We start from the raw sequence: 19,976 nt of genomic DNA, 5'->3' as shown, positions 1-19,976 counted from the left end.
TGGTCTCGGTCTTTAAAGCTCGAAAATTATTAGTTGTCAAACTTAACAGCCGTCAAAAAATTAAACATTGAAAAATACTGATAGTTTAGTTTAACCAAAGATAATACGTATACTGTATTCGATATCACGGTGCTTTTACATTGACTATGAAGCTGTTACCGAATTCCAGGCGAAATTCCGAAAAGTCGGGCTGCTAAATCTTGGATTAATACTAGTCCTATTATTAATCCAAGGCTAAATTATGGCAGTGACAATACCCAAGGCCCAAAGTTTTAGCCTAACTTTTATTTCAATCGATATAGAATTACCAAATACCGTAAAGTGACAAACCTTAGGTTGAAAGGAAAGCCAACTATATTATTTACCTTTTATCATCGAAGATTTGTTCGTTTTAAATCATTATGTTTAAACATGTTAGAACAGGGCCGTCTTTAGATGATTGGGGGCCCCAGGGCAAAGTGATAAGCGGGGCCCCTAATAATTCCAGACAATTTCTTAACCTCCAATGCGAAGCTCATCGTTGCCCTAATTTACAAATATTGGTTCAAATAAAAAATATCACGAAAAGACATGTTTTAGATAGTTAAATAATTTTAATAATTTGCCTTACAAAAGTTGAAAATGGGGCCCTCCAGAATCTTGGGGCCCTAGGGCAGTGCCCTATTTGCCCAATGGGAAAGACGGCACTGTGTTAGAATATTAAAATTAACATTTCACGCGGGCAGCCGGGCACGCGGCATTAAAACCGCCCTCAAAACGAAGCCGTGTCGGTAAGTTGGCAACTTTTTCTGACTTCCACCCGTTCCCGTTGCGCATGCGCGCCAATCTGAAACTTAAAAGGGAAAATGGATGCCTCGAAACCGTAATTTCCTGGCTTCAAAAACTTATGATTTCTCGGCGTTATTGATTAAATTATAAATCATGGAAAGACGGGCCTAGGAAGACGCTGATTTTAAATCCGTTTACAGAATTAAAATTTGAGAAGTGGTTGAGGTTAGAGCGCGACCCAAAAAAGGCCTAAAAGTCACTCAAGCTGACTTGACGTCTTCCACGACCAAACCGGTAAATTGCCAATATACGCGCAGCAGAGGTGGAAATGGGGAAAAAAGATGAGCTCTAAATATACTCCGCGGCTATAATAAGGAGCGCTTGGTACGTTGGTCGTCGTCGCCGTCCAAGCTTTCAGGAATGTTTGCTTAATCTGTCACGAAGCCAAAGGCGGGGCGGCGAGAAAGCGCCAGCGCAGGACCGAGAGAGAAGCTGCTGGCCTTCGCTTCGTTACTGAGGTGGTTCGACTATCTATTTTCTCAAAATCTGTCGCCCCTGAGAGTTGGGCCGTGTTTGTCCCAACACGCAAGACACCCGATATTCTCTCTCTTTCCACCGCGAATTTCGGAGGGGGGAAGGGGTGAGTTTCGGAGGGTCGAGGGGTTTCGGGGTCGTTCCGATTTGAAAGCAGCGTTGCCAGATAACCAAAATCCAATTATAGACCCAAGGACTAACAATTATAGATTACCAGTCCAAATTATAGGACATATTGTATTTGGCGGTAATTTCAATTTTGCATCGGATATCCCACTGATCTTTGATAACATTTCTGTTTTAAATAAACCCATTGAAGTATGGTAAAATAAAACTTTTTATATAAAAAAACTGAAAAATTATAAAAACATCCATCGCATTTGTCAGCTGCGAGACGAGATATTCTTGGACGGTTAACGCTCTCAGTAAGACATTTTCAATTTATAGGCTTTATAGGTCATCAATATCGAAAAGTCGGGAAAAACGTCCTATATAATACACTGTTAAAATTATAGGACACCGAAAATGGAAATTATCGCATGGGACCAAAGGGAGTGAGCCTTACTGCGGTGGTTCGACTATTGAGAAAAGGGTTCCACGGTAATTATCACATGGGAAAAAGGGGAAGGTGGGTACCCCAGTTATTATCACATGGGGAAAAGGGGGAGGAAGGGCCTTACTGGAGTGGTTCTACTTTAGGGAAAAGGGCACCATGGAAAATCTCGCATGGGGAAAGGGGGAGGGGGCCTTACTGCGGTTTTTCGACTATGCGGGAAAGGGTCGCACGGAAATTATCCCATGGGAAAAAGGGGTTGGGGGCCGTACTGGGGTGGAGAGCCTCGAAACACACAACTAGCTGAGGGCCCGCCTGTAAGGCGGGCTTCTCGGCTAGTCTATATTATAAGGAGCGCTTGGTACGTTGGTCGTCGTCGTCCGAGCTTTCAGGAATGTTTGCTTAGTCTGTCACGAAGCCAAAGGCGGGGCGGCGTTGAAAAAGCGACCCGCGGCACAGAGGGAAACCGAGACTGCCTTTCGCTTCGTTACTAAGGTGGTTCGACTATCTATTTGCTCAAAATCTGTCACCCCTGAGAGTTGAGCCGTGTTTGTCCCAACACGCAATACACCCGAAATTTTATCACTGTTTCCGCTGTGAATTTCGTAGGGGGGGGGGTCGTATGGGGTAGTTTCAGAAGGCCTTTGAGTTTCGGAAACGGGCAGGTGGGAGGCGGGGGCGGGGGGTTTCGGGGTCGTTCCGATTTGAAAGTTCCGTGGCCCTCTCGGCGTATGTTAGTTCCGTGGCCTTTATGCATCAGCCATTGGATACAGGGGGTTTAAAGAGGTACAGGGGGGTTTGGTACGACTGCGAGTTTGAGTTATTTACCACGGAAATTCTCGCATTGGAAAGGGGGAGGTGGGTACCACGGTAATTATTACATGGGAAAAGCGGAGAGGGGGTACCACGGTAATTATCACATGGGAAAAGGGGGAGGTGGGCACCACGGTAATTATCACATGGGAAAAAGGGGAAGGTGGGTACCACGGTAATTATCACATGGGAACTACTGGGGGTACCCCGGTAATTATCACATGGGAAAAAATGGAGGAATGGCCTTACTGGGGTGGTTCTACTTTGGGGAAAAGTGTACCATGGAAATTATCGCATGGAAAAAAGGGAGGGGGCCTTACTGCGGTGGTTCGACTATGGGGAAAAGGGTGGCACGGAAACTATCCTATGGGAAAAAGGGGTTGGGGGCGTACTGGGGTGGAATGCCTTGAAACAAACAACTAGCAGAGGGCCCGCCTGTAAGGCAGGCTTCTCGGCTGGTAACTTATATTAACGCCGACGCCGGGACTCGAACACAGATAGTCGCTGGCCGCGCGAACTCGAGAAACCGACGCTCTACCAATCGAACCACGCCTTTCTCTCAAAATTGTCGCTTGAACTTTTTCTATTGAACAATGGCCCCCGAACTACCCTTTAAACGAAAATATTTTTACAAAATGCTAGTTCCTGGGCGTAAACATTTTTACCTCTCCGAGGGGACAAAGTCCCCTAGGAGGGGTTATACAACGACCGTGTCTGTCTGTGGGTCTGTGGGTGGGTCTGTCTGTGGGTCTGTCAGGACTGCGAACGCATTTTCGGTGCAAAGTGTAATCACTGCGTACGCAGTTTCTCAAAGGGTAGGCAAAACCACCGTGTGACGGTGAGCGTTAACGGATGCATTTGCGGTTTGGTTTGGATGGTGTTTTTTCGCTCACCGTCGTGACGGTTTGGTGTATTACGTTTTTGTAATGTTTACGCGTAGGTTGTGAGTGTTGAATTTGTTGTGTTTGTGTTCTGATGGTTGAGTCTGTTGTGTTTATATGGGCGTTTTCTCTCCAACTTCTTCTTAATGACTTTGGGACGGACCGAGTGCTGAGTGTGATGCTACCTCTCAACGTCCAATGGCAGGGTTTCCACCAGTTGTACACGGTATTCGTCTTAGTATCAATTTGCGATCGCATCGGGCGGAATTTGAACCCGAGACCTCCTGATTGACAGGCGGACGTTCTACCACAGAACCACCGACACTTGTTACGCCTTATTGAAAATTAGACCTTCAGCTTTATCGGAAGCGTATTTAATAGAGTACGAAATTTTGGTTTAATTGAAATAGAATTGAAATTGAAATTATTGCATCGAAGAAATTCTAATTTAGCGTTTCTCTATTGATTAAAAACAAATGCGCCACCCAGGTTTCGAACCCAGACCATTCGGCTTGGCAGTCGAGCGCTCTACCACAGAACCACCGATAGCTGCTTAGATTCAATGAAATTAAGACAGGCATCGTAAGCATAATAGGTAATAAAGTCTTTTTTTATTAATGAATTTATGAAGGCCTAATCTGGTATTTTTTAAAGGTTAAATCTTGTTTTAGCGCAGTCAGCCGAGATTAGAGGGTTAAAGGGTAGACCCTGTGGGTGGTCCACTTTCTTAACGACCTATATATAGTTCTGTTAATTCAATGGAGATAATTTAACGTTAATTGCTTTAAGAGCTGGCGGTTAGTCAAGTGGCTCTCTGTGCTTTGTTGATGGTAAGGTTTTTGCTTCTTGTAAATACATTTGGTGTGGATATTTGGATATCTACGATTTCTAACGCAGTCAATGATTTCTTGGGTGTGCGAGTCATTATATGATATTGGAAATTGGACGGCATTGCTCTTTTTCATGTGGTATGCGTCACAACGTCAACAGGAAGTGAACGAGTCGTCCACTACCAGATATCTACGGTATCTTCATCAAGGGCGAGTGTTGAAATAAAATGTGCGTTAAAGATGCGGCAAGTATTTCGTAAGCGAGTAATTCCAAAAAGCCTCTGTAGATATTTCTTTCATTAAAATTTGCTTCGTATTATATTTAACTGATAAACTTGTACTGTAAAAGGGTTTAATTCAATTGTGCATTGTTATAGTACGTCTAACTTACTGTTGTAACTACTTAACTTATGATATTCTGAATAAATTAAAATTGGTCGTTTCGTCTCAATTATTTTAATTATAATAAAAATTTTATACCGGGCGGGATAGAAATGGGTTAATATTTTTAACAAATAACTCTAAATTGCGGAGATATATCTTTAAGGGTTATCTCGAGAAATTAATACCACTAGGGACAATTCTTCCGAGGAGAGGTAAATTTTGGCTTGCCAACTTGTCTTTATCGTGTTTTCTGGTTACTCAAAGGAAAAACAAGAATAGTTATATGATAAAAACTTGCACTGGCTAAAGCTGCAGGTGATAAATCCATGTCCAACTTTCACCTAAGAAGGATTTATCATGGATTAATCAAACGGAAATAGATTCTTCTTAGGTGAAAGTTGAATTTAGTTCTAGCGGGCGAAATCGTCAAAACGGATGTAATATTTTATTTGATGCGTGATGCGTCACACGTGACTTAGGCTATAGAAAGTCGCTTGATGACTTAGGCCTAAGGTGGTGCCTTGGGTATTAGCCTAGCTGATTATTTAACCGTGTATGGTCAGAAGTAATAAATAAGGGTAGCACTTTCTTATCGAAACCGTGTATGGTCAGAAGTAATAAGTGTGGCACTTTCTTATCGAAGTCGTTTATATGTGGCACAAAATAATATTATCGCCTTCTTGGCGAACTTGTATAGTTTGTATAGTTGGTCCAGAGATTTGGTCTCATTCGATAGAACTCTTTGACGCGCACGCAGTGCCGTTAATTTCCGCCCCCTCCGAACAACCCCCTTTAAGGGAAAGTGATCGAAATAAACAAGTTGGTCTCATTCGATAGAGCTCTTTGACGCGCACGCAGTGCCGTTAATTTCCGCCCCCTCCGACCAACCCCCTTAAAGGGAGAGTGATCGAAAAAAACAATTTGGTCTCATAGAACAATAAAAGTAAAAGATTGGATCGTCTACGCTAGCGTCTACTTGAAAGAGGAGACCAAAAAAATCCAAAGCAGTCGAACTTAGGGCGTGTTGCAAAAGTCTGCTTTGCTAGAATCAAACATGTTAAATTAAATGGGCTAGCACTTTGGCTAGGGCTTTGGCAACAGGCCCTTAAGCTGAAAAGTATGCGACCATGGGGTCAGAATCTCCGTCTTGCCATATTCTTAGTACATAAATACATTCTTGCAATAATATGATTGATGCAGTTGTTAATAATCCATATTAAATATCTGCTCTAAGAAAATACTAATTTAATCACCGAGATAATATAAAATCACATGGCCTGAACAGCTTTTGTATTGATTTGCCCACCCGGGTATCATGAGGGTGGGCGGCAGCCACTCTTTAACATAGGATGGTAAATTATATACAAACGCTAGGAAATCATATGGCCTCAACAGCTTTTGTATTGGTTTGCCCACCCGGGTATCCTGAGGGTGGGCGGCACCCACTCTTTATTTTAGGATGGCAATTTATATATCAAACGATAAGAAATCACGTAGCCTCAACAGTTTTTGTATTAGTTTGCCTACCTGTGTCTACCAAGGGTGTATGGGTTGCCCACTCGAATACACTGATGTGGAACTAATATTACGGCCTGGGCCGACTTGTTATTTACGCCCCTTGGCTTAAACTGGCCAACGACAACGTCGACCCGACGATGGACTGACAGGACGTCTGTAAGAGACGCTCTATATAGGGTTAGAAATAGGGACTTTTAGAATATTTAATATAGTTTTTCTGTGCCAAGTGTCGTCTGCAAGTACAAAGGGGTGATGAGTAAACAATATTTTTTAATTTTGAAAATATAAGCAGACAAGAGGGCGAAAAATATATTTAAAAATAGAGAAACGTGTCCGTTTTCACTCAAAATGGATTTCTTTTAAATCGGGAAAAATGGGTTTCGATTATAACACCGATTTCAAAATTTGTAAAATCAAATTTCTAGAATGACTACGGGATTTTGCTTTATGTCCATAATGCAATGAAATGAAGTACTAGACCCTCGCTGGCCTTGCGCTAGCTTCGTCCCGGGCTCCCTTACGTTTTTGCAAGTTCCGGGCCCTTAGGATTAAACCTACTCAGCCTATTAGTTAAAACGCCACTGCTACAATAACTATTAATTAGCGTTAAAATAAAAATAAACTGATTACTATCAAATTTCGAGAGTCTCGTCTTCATCTTGTGCAGACACTGTGGGGCAAATTTCGAGAGTATCGTCTTCATCTTGTGCAGAAACTGTGTGGCAAATTTTGAGAGTCTCGTCTTCATCTTGTGCAGAAACTGTGGGGCAAATTTCGAGAGTTTCGTCTTCATCTTGTGCAGAAACTGTGGGGCAAATTTCGAGAGTCTCGTCTTCATCTTGTGCAGAAACTGTGTGGCAAATTTCGAGAGTCTCGTCTTCATCTTGTGCAGAAACTGTGTGGCAAATTTCGAGAGTCTCGTCTTCATCTTGTGCAGAAACTGTGTGGCAAATTTCGAGAGTCTCGTCTTCATCTTGAGCAGAAACTGTGTGGCAAATTTCGAGAGTTTCGTCTTCATCTTGTGCAGAAACTGTGTGGCAAATTTCGAGAGTCTCGTCTTCATCTTGTGCAGAAACTGTGTGGCAAATTTCGAGAGCCTCGTCTTAATCTTGTGCAGAAACTGTGTGGCAAATTTCGAGAGTCTCGTCTTCATCTTGTGCAGAAACTGTGTGGCAAATTTCGAGAGTCTCGTCTTCATCTTGTGCAGAAATTGTGTGGCAAATTTCAACGCCCTCTGTAACAGTGCTACGACAGTTGTCAAAGACGCGTAATGCAATATATATATAACTTTTTGCCTTTTTCCCGAAGCGATATCAACACACAATGGTGACATTTTTCGCATTAAAATAGTCATTATCCATAGGTTTAAATAAAATGTCGTTGAAACTACTTAAAAGCAACACAACGATTAGAAGGTTATAAATCGTAATTCATCTTTCCAAACAAACCTAATGCGAAAACAGCTAGATAATGCCAACTTATAAAGCATTTTTATTTTTAAGTATGAAATATAGAGTTTGTTATCCAATTGCATAGTCAAGTGGGCTTAAGCCACTTCTGTCCTTATAATTTAGAGAATAAGAATAAAAAATATATCCGTTAAATTAATAGAATTATTTTTAATAATTTGTACAAAACCCCGTATATCATTTGTACCATTTTGTCATACATGACTGAAGAATAATTAAAATTTCGAAAGGAATTATACGTCTGAGATTAGCTCACCTGTCTGTCGGTTTATAATGAATTCACATTAGTTTCGGGTTTAATCAATCTGTTTGCAATTTGACCCGTATCAACTGATCTGATAGTAATAATAATTATAACAATCAGCTAGGCTAAAACCCTTGGCATGACCTTACGCCGAAGTCATTTAGCAATTTTTATTGCCTGTAACTATAGGTGGCCGGGTCACAATCCGTAACTGAAGGTAACTATACGTATAATATCTAGTATCTGATCTATCGCAATTATTTCCTCGCAATTGATATCTGAGAATCGGTTAGAAGCACTACTTTGAATATCAAAAATGCAATTATCATTAGTAATGTTGCGATGACTCGTGTTATCATACCAACTCTTGGTGATATCGTGACAAAGAAATTTCTATTTCGTAGACCAACTTTACTTACAAATCTTCAGCCACTGTCTTTCACTGGACGTGTTTTTCCCTGTTCTTGAGTTGCCGTCACCTATTTGGGGTCCTTCTCTCGAGAATGACGAAAATAGTGAAATATTATTTGCTTTTACAAGAAGACTTCGCACACCTACTACCCATGTCACATTCCACATAGGAAGCACCTTGACTTACTTATACGCGCCGGGGTGTACAAAAGGGCGAATTGGGGGCAACGAGAAGCCTTGATTTTTTAAAATCTATCCTCATATTGTTGATTAACTTGTAAACATTTTTCTTGCAAAAATAGTTCCCCAAAAAAGATATTACGGTCTGCGATATTAGATCTCTCTAATATTATCGCACGAATCTAGAAAAGGCTGTTTGCTCACATCCGAGAAAAGGCCACTAAGTTTTTAATCGATCCTCTATATTATGAGGCCCTATAACGCCAGGTGAGTCCCGTCCCCTTTGTTATGAGGCGGCTGAGGCTCTATAACGGTAGGCGTGGTCCGTCCCCTATATTATGAGGTGGTTGAGGCCCTATAACTCCAGGTGAGGCCCGTCTCCTATAGTAAATTATTAGCCTAGCCGATTATTTACGAGACGGCTGAGGCCCTACAACGCGAGGTGAAGCCCGTCCCCTATATTATGAGGTGGTTTAGGCTCTATAACTCCATTCGAGGCTCGTACCCTATATTATGAGACGGCTGGGGCTCTATATTGTCCGGCGTGGCAGATCCCCTATATTATGAGGTGGCTGAGGCTCTAAAACGGCAGGCGTTGTCCGTTCCCTATATTATGAGACGGCTGAGGCTCTATATTGCCCGGCGTGGCCCGTCCCCCTATATTAGGAGGTGACTGAGGCTCTATAACTCCATTCGAGGCTCGTCCCCTATATTGTGAGGTGGATGAGGTTCTATAACTCTAGGCGAGTCCCGTCCCCTATGTAATGAGGTTGTTGAAGCCCTATAATACCAGGCTAGGGCCGTTTCCTATATTATGAGTAGGTTGAGGACCTATTACAACAGGCGAAAGCCGTTCTCTAAATTACGAGGCGGCTGAAGTCCTGGTACGCCAAGTGAAGGTCCTACTCTTTATGAGGTGGCCCAGGGCCTGTGCTACTGCACACTTCACACTTGCGTGCTTACTTAGGGCATAGGGAACTCCGGCACTAAATGGAGGTGAATTTCCAGCTTTAAGGAACTCACTCTTCTACAAATTATTATTCCAACAAAATCTGTTCAACTACCGAACGACTTTTAGCAGATATTGTGCATTATACGAGATGCGAAAGCCTAGTCTCCCCCTCCATATCATACTCTTTTTCTGCGCCGATACAGACCCGCAGCAAGGCCTGGGCGGTGTCCCCCCCCCTCCCCCACAAATGCGCGCGAAGGAATGGGGCACCGTTTGGCACTCTTTAACGCCAGGCATAAGGCCACTAAGGCGCTAAAACTTTCTTCGTAGGTGAAACAAACTTTGAGTCAAACTTACTATTGTGTTTAGATTCAGTAGAAATTCTAACGAGCGTGCTTCGATCGACACATGATTATGCGTATACGTGAAGAATTGCTTTCCAGGACAGACACTAAAAATGTTGCATAATTATCCCAACACCCAAACCGCTTGTTGTTCGCAGAATCGCAGTCCGTCCACGGATGGTGTATCCCACAGTCCGTGGTCCGTCAGACGGATGCGGTAGCGCAATATTTATGATGTTGAGCTCGTCGTATGATTTTCCCTCCGTTAATTTTAAAATTAAATAGTGACAAAGATTTTATAGTGCAACAGGATTACTGCGTTCACAAACTTCCAAAATAAGAAATCCAGAGTTAATTCTTGTAAGTAGATATATTTAGCGCCATGCTAAGCCTTGTAAACATAAATATGCACTTTGGCGAAATCAGTATTTTTCGAGCATAAATTAAAAGTATTTGATAAGCAAGAGAAATCTCGCGAAAAATATGTTTAGATGATTATCACAATACTAGAAAAAGCGCGTTTTAATATTGATCAAACACGTATTTGGTCAGGTTGTACCTTGCTTAACCGTAAATTACTAGCATGTTAGGTAATTTTTGGTTTCGTTTTCTGCCGTTTGGTTAAGGGTTAAAATTATTTTTTTTCGAGATACATCTATGTATTCTAAAGTCTGTTCAGACTTATCCAAATAGTTAATGTTAAAAAAATTTAACTTTACGAACCAACTAAAAGCCATGGATTTTGACACTTTTTAAAACCATTCTCTTATAATGGGGTTGATTAACTTTGGTTAAATAGATAAATAATCTAAAATCTGTATGGAGCACATTTCCGATCTAGAACCATAATTATTTTATAAAATTCATTTAAAATAGTGGTTTTAAGTTGTTATCATCCACATAAAATTAGTTAAAAATGAAGTTATTGAATTAATTGGTACTAAAGCTCGAATTGAGGCTTGGCTTTGGGCAAATTTTTTTCAAATTGAAACATGTTGTTAATAGGGCTGTCAGATACTCGAACTCGAATAAGAATTTTTTTAAATACTTGTCGATTATCGAGTATCAGAAATTGGCCTTAATCGGGTACTCGAATACTCGAATAAGCCACCTGTAAAACTCGCTGAATTGTTTTTCCCGCCGAAAATATTCTGGTAATCGACCACTCGTTGGGTACTCCATATGGCTGTGTGATTAGTGGTTTTAGGCAATCGAGTTGGTTATCGAGTATCAATTTTTTTCATCGAGTATTCGAGTCGAGTAATATTGTAGTCGAGTCGAGTACTTGATTAATGGGAAACCTTCTCTTATTCGAGCCGAGTAACTAAAGAAACACCTCGAGTAATATTTTTAACGAGTCGGGTAATCAAGTACTTGATTAGAAGCTGGTTTTATTCAAGAATTTAAGAAATTAAATTTAATAAGAGTATAAATTAAATTTAAAAAGAGTATAAATTAAATTTAAAAAGAGTATAAATTAAATTTAAAAAGAGTATAAATTAAATTTAAAAAGAGTATAAATTAACTTTCAGTACTGAAAAATGTCCCATTAATTTTAATGAACCACAACTTTGTAGGTACCGTTTATTGCCCCTTCCCCCCCCCCCCTCCAAAAAGTGGTAAAAACTCCTCTTTGAGCTTGGAAGCAACGAGGATAGAAAAAACAAATACTCGACGGGTTTAGAGAGCAGCTTATTCGAGTAATCGGGTACCCGAATATGCAACTTTTGGTACTCGGTAATGGACGGGTATTCTCCAATTACTTACGTCGTTAGTCGAGGTCGAAATAGGCCTTTGCACAGCCCTAGTACTCGACAATTATATCTTTGTCATAGACAGTCGCCCGGGTAGAAAAACGGGGGAATCAAATCCAAACGAATCTCCCTTTCAATGACTTCGAGTGATTGGCTGGCTGGATTCGTTTTGAGAGAGCTCGAAATTATATCTGCCGTGAGGGCCTGAGAAATGTTCTTTAGTTTAGCGTTTTGTTGATTATTTTTATCTTTTTTAACTTGTTAGTTGTTACCTAACATCCATTCAAGTCAGTGGCGGATTGGGTCTAATATTTTGGGCTGCCAGAAGACAAAGGGCCCCAGCTTTAACAACTATAACGCTATCATGTTTGAGGGGCCCACTTCATGAATGGTCCGTGGGGCCCAACTGCCATCTTGCCGGTTCACTCTATGGCCAGTCCGCCACTGATTAAAGTAGTAACTATAGTAGGCTATTTTAAATATTTCTTAATTACTCGACTACCCGAATAGAATTCGTCGAACTTGATTAATCGACAACTACTCGAGTACTCGAACGGGGTTTTCTGATTACTAAAACCACTACAGCCCTAGTTGTTAAGCTGGATCCAAGGAGCAAAATTATCCATTGCCAATTTTTCCTAGCTCCTACAGTTTTTCCAGTATCAGAGGTCAAAAGTGGACAAAACTTAGTATAGTCTATTTGTTAAAAGAAGTCCGGGCTCTTTATCAATAGAGTTTTCTTACCAATATTTTTACACCTCTACTTCATTATTCATTATTTCTTTATAATTCTATGAATTTTCGTATATGGAATTATTTATTATTCAATATTTTATGAGCAATAATAAAATAAAACATAACATAAAATAAATACTTAAGAAATGCAACCAACGATGGGATAATTTCCCAACGCGTATCGTATCGGTTGGGATTTAAAAAAAATAAAACAGTTTGGTAAACCTAGTATGACGTATAATTTAGGTCACGTTTATGTACGAAAAAACACGTGAGAAAATATTATCACGCCGCGCCCCACCAAACCGCAAGAGCGTATTTGGAAGTGGGAGTCTGGAATCGGGGAGATAACCTTTGCTAAAGATGCAATCAAGAATGTATTTATTTATACTCAGGGAGAATGAATATGTCTCGAGATTATTTTTAGCGTTTCTCCAATTCCACCCTTTGGGGCGCCCGGTATGCTCCTCCGCTTTAATAAAATCAGATAATACTGCAATCTCATTGGTTCTTAAAAATTACGTTTTTCGACGCGATTAACGCTGCTGCGAGGACGCAAAAAATAAGACCCCCCTCCCCCCCTCCCCCCCTCCCCCCCCCTTAGCGTGACGGGGTTAGGCCTCAACGTGTCATTCGATAGTCTCGACATATTCATTCTCCCTGAGTATAAATAAATACATTCTTGATGCAATATTTAAAGATATATAAAGGTTTCCGCTCTAAAGAAAACCGTTTTTATACGGATCGTACTTCAGATCGTATTTTCTCGTAAGATCGTATTTGTGCCGTACGATCCAGCCTTCGGATCGTATAACGTACAAATACCATCCGGATCGTACATCTGGCAACTCTGCAGTACCCTTGCTCAGAGATCGGCGGGCTCTGGGCTCTAAAGAGTCCGAGAGCTATTTTTGGGCGCGAGCTCGACTCTTCGGGAGAAAAGAAAAGAGAAGAGCGCAAGCGCGGGCTCCATCCTTTGGGAAAAAATAGAAGAGCGTGAGCGCAAGCACAGCCGCTAAGAATTAAAGAGAAGAGCGCGAGCGCGAAATCAGCCTCTGAAAAAAAAGAGAAGACCACGAGCTTCAGCTTCTGAGATAAAAGAGAAGAGCTCGAGCACAAGCTTAAGCGCCGCCCTTAGAGAGGAGAGCGAAATTAAAAATAATTGATTCCCGCCTTTCTTCATTAATCACATCACGTGGTGCTTTTTTCTGAATGTGAATTTCCCAGAATCTATCGGTCCCTGAGAGAGGGCGCTTCTCATTACGAGCAGACCGTGAACTCTAGCTCTTCCTCTTAAAAGAGCGCGAGCGCGGGCTCCCCCTCTTGTATTATAAGAGAAGAGCGCGAGCGCGGGCTCGCCCTCCTTTACTAAAAGAGAAGAGCGCGAGCGTGGGCTCCCCCTCTTGTCCTAAAAGAGAAGAGCACGAGCGTGGGCTCCCCCTCTTGTCCTAAAAGAGAAGAGCGCGAGCGTGGGCTCCCCCTCTTGTCCTAAAAGAGAAGAGCGCGAGCGTGGGCTCCCCCTCTTGTCCTAAAAGAGAAGAGCGCGAGCGTGGGCTCCCCCTCTTGTCCTAAAAGAGAAGAGCGCGAGCGTGGGCTCCCCCTCTTGTCCTAAAAGAGAAGAGCACGAGCGTGGGCTCCCCCTCTTGTCCTAAAAGAGAAGAGCACGAGCGTGGGCTCCCACTCTTGTCCTAAAAGAGAAGAGCGCGAGCGTGGGCTCCCCCTCTTGTCCTAAAAGAGAAGAGCGCGAGCGTGGGCTCCCCCTCTTGTCCTAAAAGAGAAGAGCGCGAGCGTGGGCTCCCCCTCTTGTCCTAAAAGAGAAGAGCGCGAGCGTGGGCTCCCCCTCTTGTCCTAAAAGAGAAGAGCGCGAGCGTGGGCTCCCCCTCTTGTCCTAAAAGAGAAGAGCGCGAGCGTGGGCTCCCCCTCTTGTCCTAAAAGAGAAGAGCGCGAGCGTGGGCTCCCCCTCTTGTCCTAAAAGAGAAGAGCACGAGCGTGGGCTCCCCCTCTTGTCCTAAAAGAGAAGAGCGCGAGCGTGGGCTCCCCCTCTTGTCCTAAAAGAGAAGAGCGCGAGCGTGGGCTCCCCCTCTTGTCCTAAAAGAGAAGAGCACGAGCGTGGGCTCCCCCTCTTGTCCTAAAAGAGAAGAGCACGAGCGTGGGCTCCCACTCTTGTCCTAAAAGAGAAGAGCGCGAGCGTGGGCTCCCCCTCTTGTCCTAAAAGAGAAGAGCACGAGCGTGGGCTCCCCCTCTTGTCCTAAAAGAGAAGAGCGCGAGCGTGGGCTCCCCCTCTTGTCCTAAAAGAGAAGAGCGCGAGCGTGGGCTCCCCCTCTTGTCCTAAAAGAGAAGAGCACGAGCGTGGGCTCCCCCTCTTGTCCTAAAAGAGAAGAGCCCGAGCGTGGGCTCCCCCTCTTGTCCTAAAAGAGAAGAGCGCGAGCGTGGGCTCCCACTCTTGTCCTAAAAGAGAAGAGCGCGAGCGTGGGCTCCCCCTCTTGTCCTAAAAGAGAAGAGCGCGAGCGTGTGCTCCCCCTCTTGTCCTAAAAGAGAAGAGCACGAGCGTGGGCTCCCCCTCTTGTCCTAAAAGAGAAGAGCGCGAGCGTGGGCTCCCCCTCTTGTCCTAAAAGAGAAGAGCGCGAGCGTGGGCTCCCACTCTTGTCCTAAAAGAGAAGAGCGCGAGCGTGGGCTCCCCCTCTTGTCATAAAAGAGAAGAGCGCGAGCGTGGGCTCCCCCTCTTGTCATAAAAGAGAAGAGCGCGAGCGTGGGCTCCCCCTCTTGTCCTAAAAGAGAAGAGCGCGAGCGTGGGCTCCCCCTCTTGTCCTAAAAGAGAAGAGCGCGAGCGTGGGCTCCCCCTCTTGTCCTAAAAGAGAAGAGCGCGAGCGTGGGCTCCCCCTCTTGTCCTAAAAGAGAAGAGCACGAGCGTGGGCTCCCCCTCTTGTCCTAAAAGAGAAGAGCCCGAGCGTGGGCTCCCCCTCTTGTCCTAAAAGAGAAGAGCGCGAGCGTGGGCTCCCACTCTTGTCCTAAAAGAGAAGAGCGCGAGCGTGGGCTCCCCCTCTTGTCCTAAAAGAGAAGAGCACGAGCGTGGGCTCCCCCTCTTGTCCTAAAAGAGAAGAGCACGAGCGTGGGCTCCCACTCTTGTCCTAAAAGAGAAGAGCGCGAGCGTGGGCTCCCCCTCTTGTCCTAAAAGAGAAGAGCACGAGCGTGGGCTCCCCCTCTTGTCCTAAAAGAGAAGAGCGCGAGCGTGGGCTCCCCCTCTTGTCCTAAAAGAGAAGAGCACGAGCGTGGGCTCCCCCTCTTGTCCTAAAAGAGAAGAGCCCGAGCGTGGGCTCCCCCTCTTGTCCTAAAAGAGAAGAGCACGAGCGTGGGCTCCCCCTCTTGTCCTAAAAGAGAAGAGCACGAGCGTGGGCTCCCCCTCTTGTCCTAAAAGAGAAGAGCACGAGCGTGGGCTCCCACTCTTGTCCTAAAAGAGAAGAGCCCGAGCGTGGGCTCCCCCTCTTGTCCTAAAAGAGAAGAGCACGAGCGTGGGCTCCCACTCTTGTCCTAAAAGAGAAGAGCACGAGCGTGGGCTCCCCCTCTTGTCCTAAAAGAGAAGAGCACGAGCGTGGGCTCCCACTCTTGTCCTAAAAGAGAAGAGCACGAGCGTGGGCTCCCCCTCTTGTCCTAAAAGAGAAGAGCGCGAGCGTGGGCTCCCCCTCTTGTCCTAAAAGAGAAGAGCGCGAGCGTGGGCTCCCCCTCTTGTCCTAAAAGAGAAGAGCGCGAGCGTGGGCTCCCCCTCTTGTCCTAAAAGAGAAGAGCACGAGCGTGGGCTCCCACTCTTGTCCTAAAAGAGAAGAGCACGAGCGTGGGCTCCCCCTCTTGTCCTAAAAGAGAAGAGCGCGAGCGTGGGCTCCCCCTCTTGTCCTAAAAGAGAAGAGCGCGAGCGTGGGCTCCCCCTCTTGTCCTAAAAGAGAAGAGCACAAGCGTGGGCTCCCCCTCTTGTCCTAAAAGAGAAGAGCACGAGCGCGGGCTCGAACTACTCACTGTGAAAGAGAAGAGCGCGAGCGTGGGCTCCCACTCTTGTCCTAAAAGAGAAGAGCACGAGCGTGGGCTCCCACTCTTGTCCTAAAAGAGAAGAGCACGAGCGTGGGCTCCCCCTCTTGTCCTAAAAGAGAAGAGCGCGAGCGTGGGCTCCCCCTCTTGTCCTAAAAGAGAAGAGCGCGAGCGTGGGCTCCCCCTCTTGTCCTAAAAGAGAAGAGCGCGAGCGTGGGCTCCCCCTCTTGTCCTAAAAGAGAAGAGCGCGAGCGTGGGCTCCCCCTCTTGTCCTAAAAGAGAAGAGCACGAGCGTGGGCTCCCACTCTTGTCCTAAAAGAGAAGAGCACGAGCGTGGGCTCCCCCTCTTGTCCTAAAAGAGAAGAGCGCGAGCGTGGGCTCCCCCTCTAGTCCTAAAAGAGAAGAGCGCGAGCGTGGGCTCCCCCTCTTGTCCTAAAAGAGAAGAGCACAAGCGTGGGCTCCCCCTCTTGTCCTAAAAGAGAAGAGCACGAGCGCGGGCTCGAACTACTCACTGTGAAAGAGAAGAGCGCGAGCGTGGGCTCCCACTCTTGTCCTAAAAGAGAAGAGCACGAGCGTGGTCTCCCACTCTTGTCCTAAAAGAGAAGAGCACGAGCGTGGGCTCCCCCTCTTGTCCTAAAAGAGAAGAGCGCGAGCGTGGGCTCCCCCTCTTGTCCTAAAAGAGAAGAGCGCGAGCGTGGGCTCCCCCTCTTGTCCTAAAAGAGAAGAGCGCGAGCGTGGGCTCCCCCTCTTGTCCTAAAAGAGAAGAGCGCGAGCGTGGGCTCCCCCTCTTGTCCTAAAAGAGAAGAGCGCGAGCGTGGGCTCCCCCTCTTGTCCTAAAAGAGAAGAGCGCGAGCGTGGGCTCCCACTCTTGTCCTAAAAGAGAAGAGCACGAGCGTGGGCTCCCACTCTTGTCCTAAAAGAGAAGAGCACGAGCGTGGGCTCCCCCTCTTGTCCTAAAAGAGAAGAGCGCGAGCGTGGGCTCCCCCTCTTGTCCTAAAAGAGAAGAGCGCGAGCGTGGGCTCCCCCTCTTGTCCTAAAAGAGAAGAGCGCGAGCGTGGGCTCCCCCTCTTGTCCTAAAAGAGAAGAGCGCGAGCGTGGGCTCCCCCTCTTGTCCTAAAAGAGAAGAGCGCGAGCGTGGGCTCCCCCTCTTGTCCTAAAAGAGAAGAGCACGAGCGTGGGCTCCCACTCTTGTCCTAAAAGAGAAGAGCACGAGCGTGGGCTCCCCCTCTTGTCCTAAAAGAGAAGAGCGCGAGCGTGGGCTCCCCCTCTTGTCCTAAAAGAGAAGAGCGCGAGCGTGGGCTCCCCCTCTTGTCCTAAAAGAGAAGAGCACAAGCGTGGGCTCCCCCTCTTGTCCTAAAAGAGAAGAGAACGAGCGCGGGCTCGAACTACTCACTGTGAAAGAGAAGAGCGCGAGCGTGGGCTCCCACTCTTGTCCTAAAAGAGAAGAGCACGAGCGTGGGCTCCCACTCTTGTCCTAAAAGAGAAGAGCACGAGCGTGGGCTCCCCCTCTTGTCCTAAAAGAGAAGAGCGCGAGCGTGGGCTCCCCCTCTTGTCCTAAAAGAGAAGAGCGCGAGCGTGGGCTCCCCCACTTGTCCTAAAAGAGAAGAGCGCGAGCGTGGGCTCCCCCTCTTGTCCTAAAAGAGAAGAGCGCAAGCGTGGGCTCCCCCTCTTGTCCTAAAAGAGAAGAGCGCGAGCGTGGGCTCCCCCTCTTGTCCTAAAAGAGAAGAGCACGAGCGTGGGCTCCCACTCTTGTCCTAAAAGAGAAGAGCACGAGCGTGGGCTCCCCCTCTTGTCCTAAAAGAGAAGAGCGCGAGCGTGGGCTCCCCCTCTTGTCCTAAAAGAGAAGAGCGCGAGCGTGGGCTCCCCCTCTTGTCCTAAAAGAGAAGAGCACAAGCGTGGGCTCCCCCTCTTGTCCTAAAAGAGAAGAGCGCGAGCGTGGGCTCCCACTCTTGTCCTAAAAGAGAAGAGCGCGAGCGTGGGCTCCCCCTCTTGTCCTAAAAGAGAAGAGCGCGAGCGTGGGCTCCCCCTCTTGTCCTAAAAGAGAAGAGCGCGAGCGTGGGCTCCCACTCTTGTCCTAAAAGAGAAGAGCGCGAGCGTGGGCTCCCCCTCTTGTCCTAAAAGAGAAGAGCGCGAGCGTGGGCTCCCACTCTTGTCCTTAAAGAGAAGAGCACAAGCGTGGGCTCCCCCTCTTGTCCTAAAAGAGAAGAGCGCGAGCCTGGGCTCCCACTCTTGTCCTAAAAGAGAAGAGCGCGAGCGTGGGCTCCCCCTCTTGTCCTAAAAGAGAAGAGCGCGAGCGTGGGCTCCCACTCTTGTCCTAAAAGAGAAGAGCACAAGCGTGGGCTCCCCCTCTTGTCCTAAAAGAGAAGAGCGCGAGCGTGGGCTCCCCCTCTTGTCCTAAAAGAGAAGAGCACGAGCGTGGGCTCCCCCTCTTGTCCTAAAAGAGAAGAGCGCGAGCGTGGGCTCCCCCTCTTGTCCTAAAAGAGAAGAGCACGAGCGTGGGCTCCCCCTCTTGTCCTAAAAGAGAAGAGCACGAGCGTGGGCTCCCACTCTTGTCCTAAAAGAGAAGAGCACGAGCGTGGGCTCCCCCTCTTGTCCTAAAAGAGAAGAGCACGAGGGTGGGCTCCCTCTCTTGTCCTAAAAGAGAAGAGCGCGAGCGTGGGCTCCCCCTCTTGTCCTAAAAGAGAAGAGCGCGAGCGTGGGCTCCCCCTCTTGTCCTAAAAGAGAAGAGCACAAGCGTGGGCTCCCCCTCTTGTCCTAAAAGAGAAGAGCACGAGCGCGGGCTCGAACTACTCACTGTGAAAGAGAAGAGCGCGAGCTCGGAAATTTAGTTTTGCCTATCTCTGTAAATTAATACACAATAAAAACAGTATACACTAATAAACAAAATGCGGGGGAAATTATTATCTTTTAATTTGTTTCGAGGGGGATAATTACCTCTCCGAGGGGCAAAACCACCGTGTGACGTTGAGCGTTAACGGATTATTTTGCGGGTGGGTTTGGTTTGGATGGTGTTTTTTCGTTAACGCTCACCGTCGTGACGGTTTTAACTCACAAGGAGACGACCCGAGGTGTTACCCACCGATTTTGTTCAAACTCGGGGCATTGGTAGACCTTCATGTAACTTGAACCATCCTCAAGGGATTTTATTCAATGGGCAACGGTTTTGTCATGGCAACGAAAAATGTTTTTGACAACTTAAAATGTAAATTTTCCCATTGAAATTAACATGGGATTTTGACCGATTCCAAGGGTCCCCCCCCTATGAAACATTTTACAAAATTGAAAACAAATTAAAATACCAAAATTATAAAAAAAATTGTTAAAAATTGACAAAAAAAATCAAAATTGGTCACATTTTTATCAATTTTTTAAAATCCCATGTTATTTTATATTGTAAAAAAAAAATTCGTTGCCATGACAAAACCGTTGCCCATTGAATAAAATCCCTTTACGATTTTTCAAGTTACATAATGGTTTACCAATCCCCCGAGTTTGAAGGAAATCGGTGTGTATTTGTCTCCTTGTCAGTTCGATTGGGTATTTAGTTATTGTAATGTTTATGCGTAGGTTGTGCATGTTGAGTTTGTGT

The sequence above is a fragment of the Leiobunum rupestre genome, chromosome 2 (genome assembly GCF_980474605.1).
Source record: "Leiobunum rupestre chromosome 2, qqLeiRupe1.1.hap1, whole genome shotgun sequence".
In the NCBI taxonomy this organism is placed as follows: Eukaryota; Metazoa; Arthropoda; class Arachnida; order Opiliones; family Sclerosomatidae; genus Leiobunum; species Leiobunum rupestre.
Note: the sequence above shows the minus strand (reverse complement) of the source record.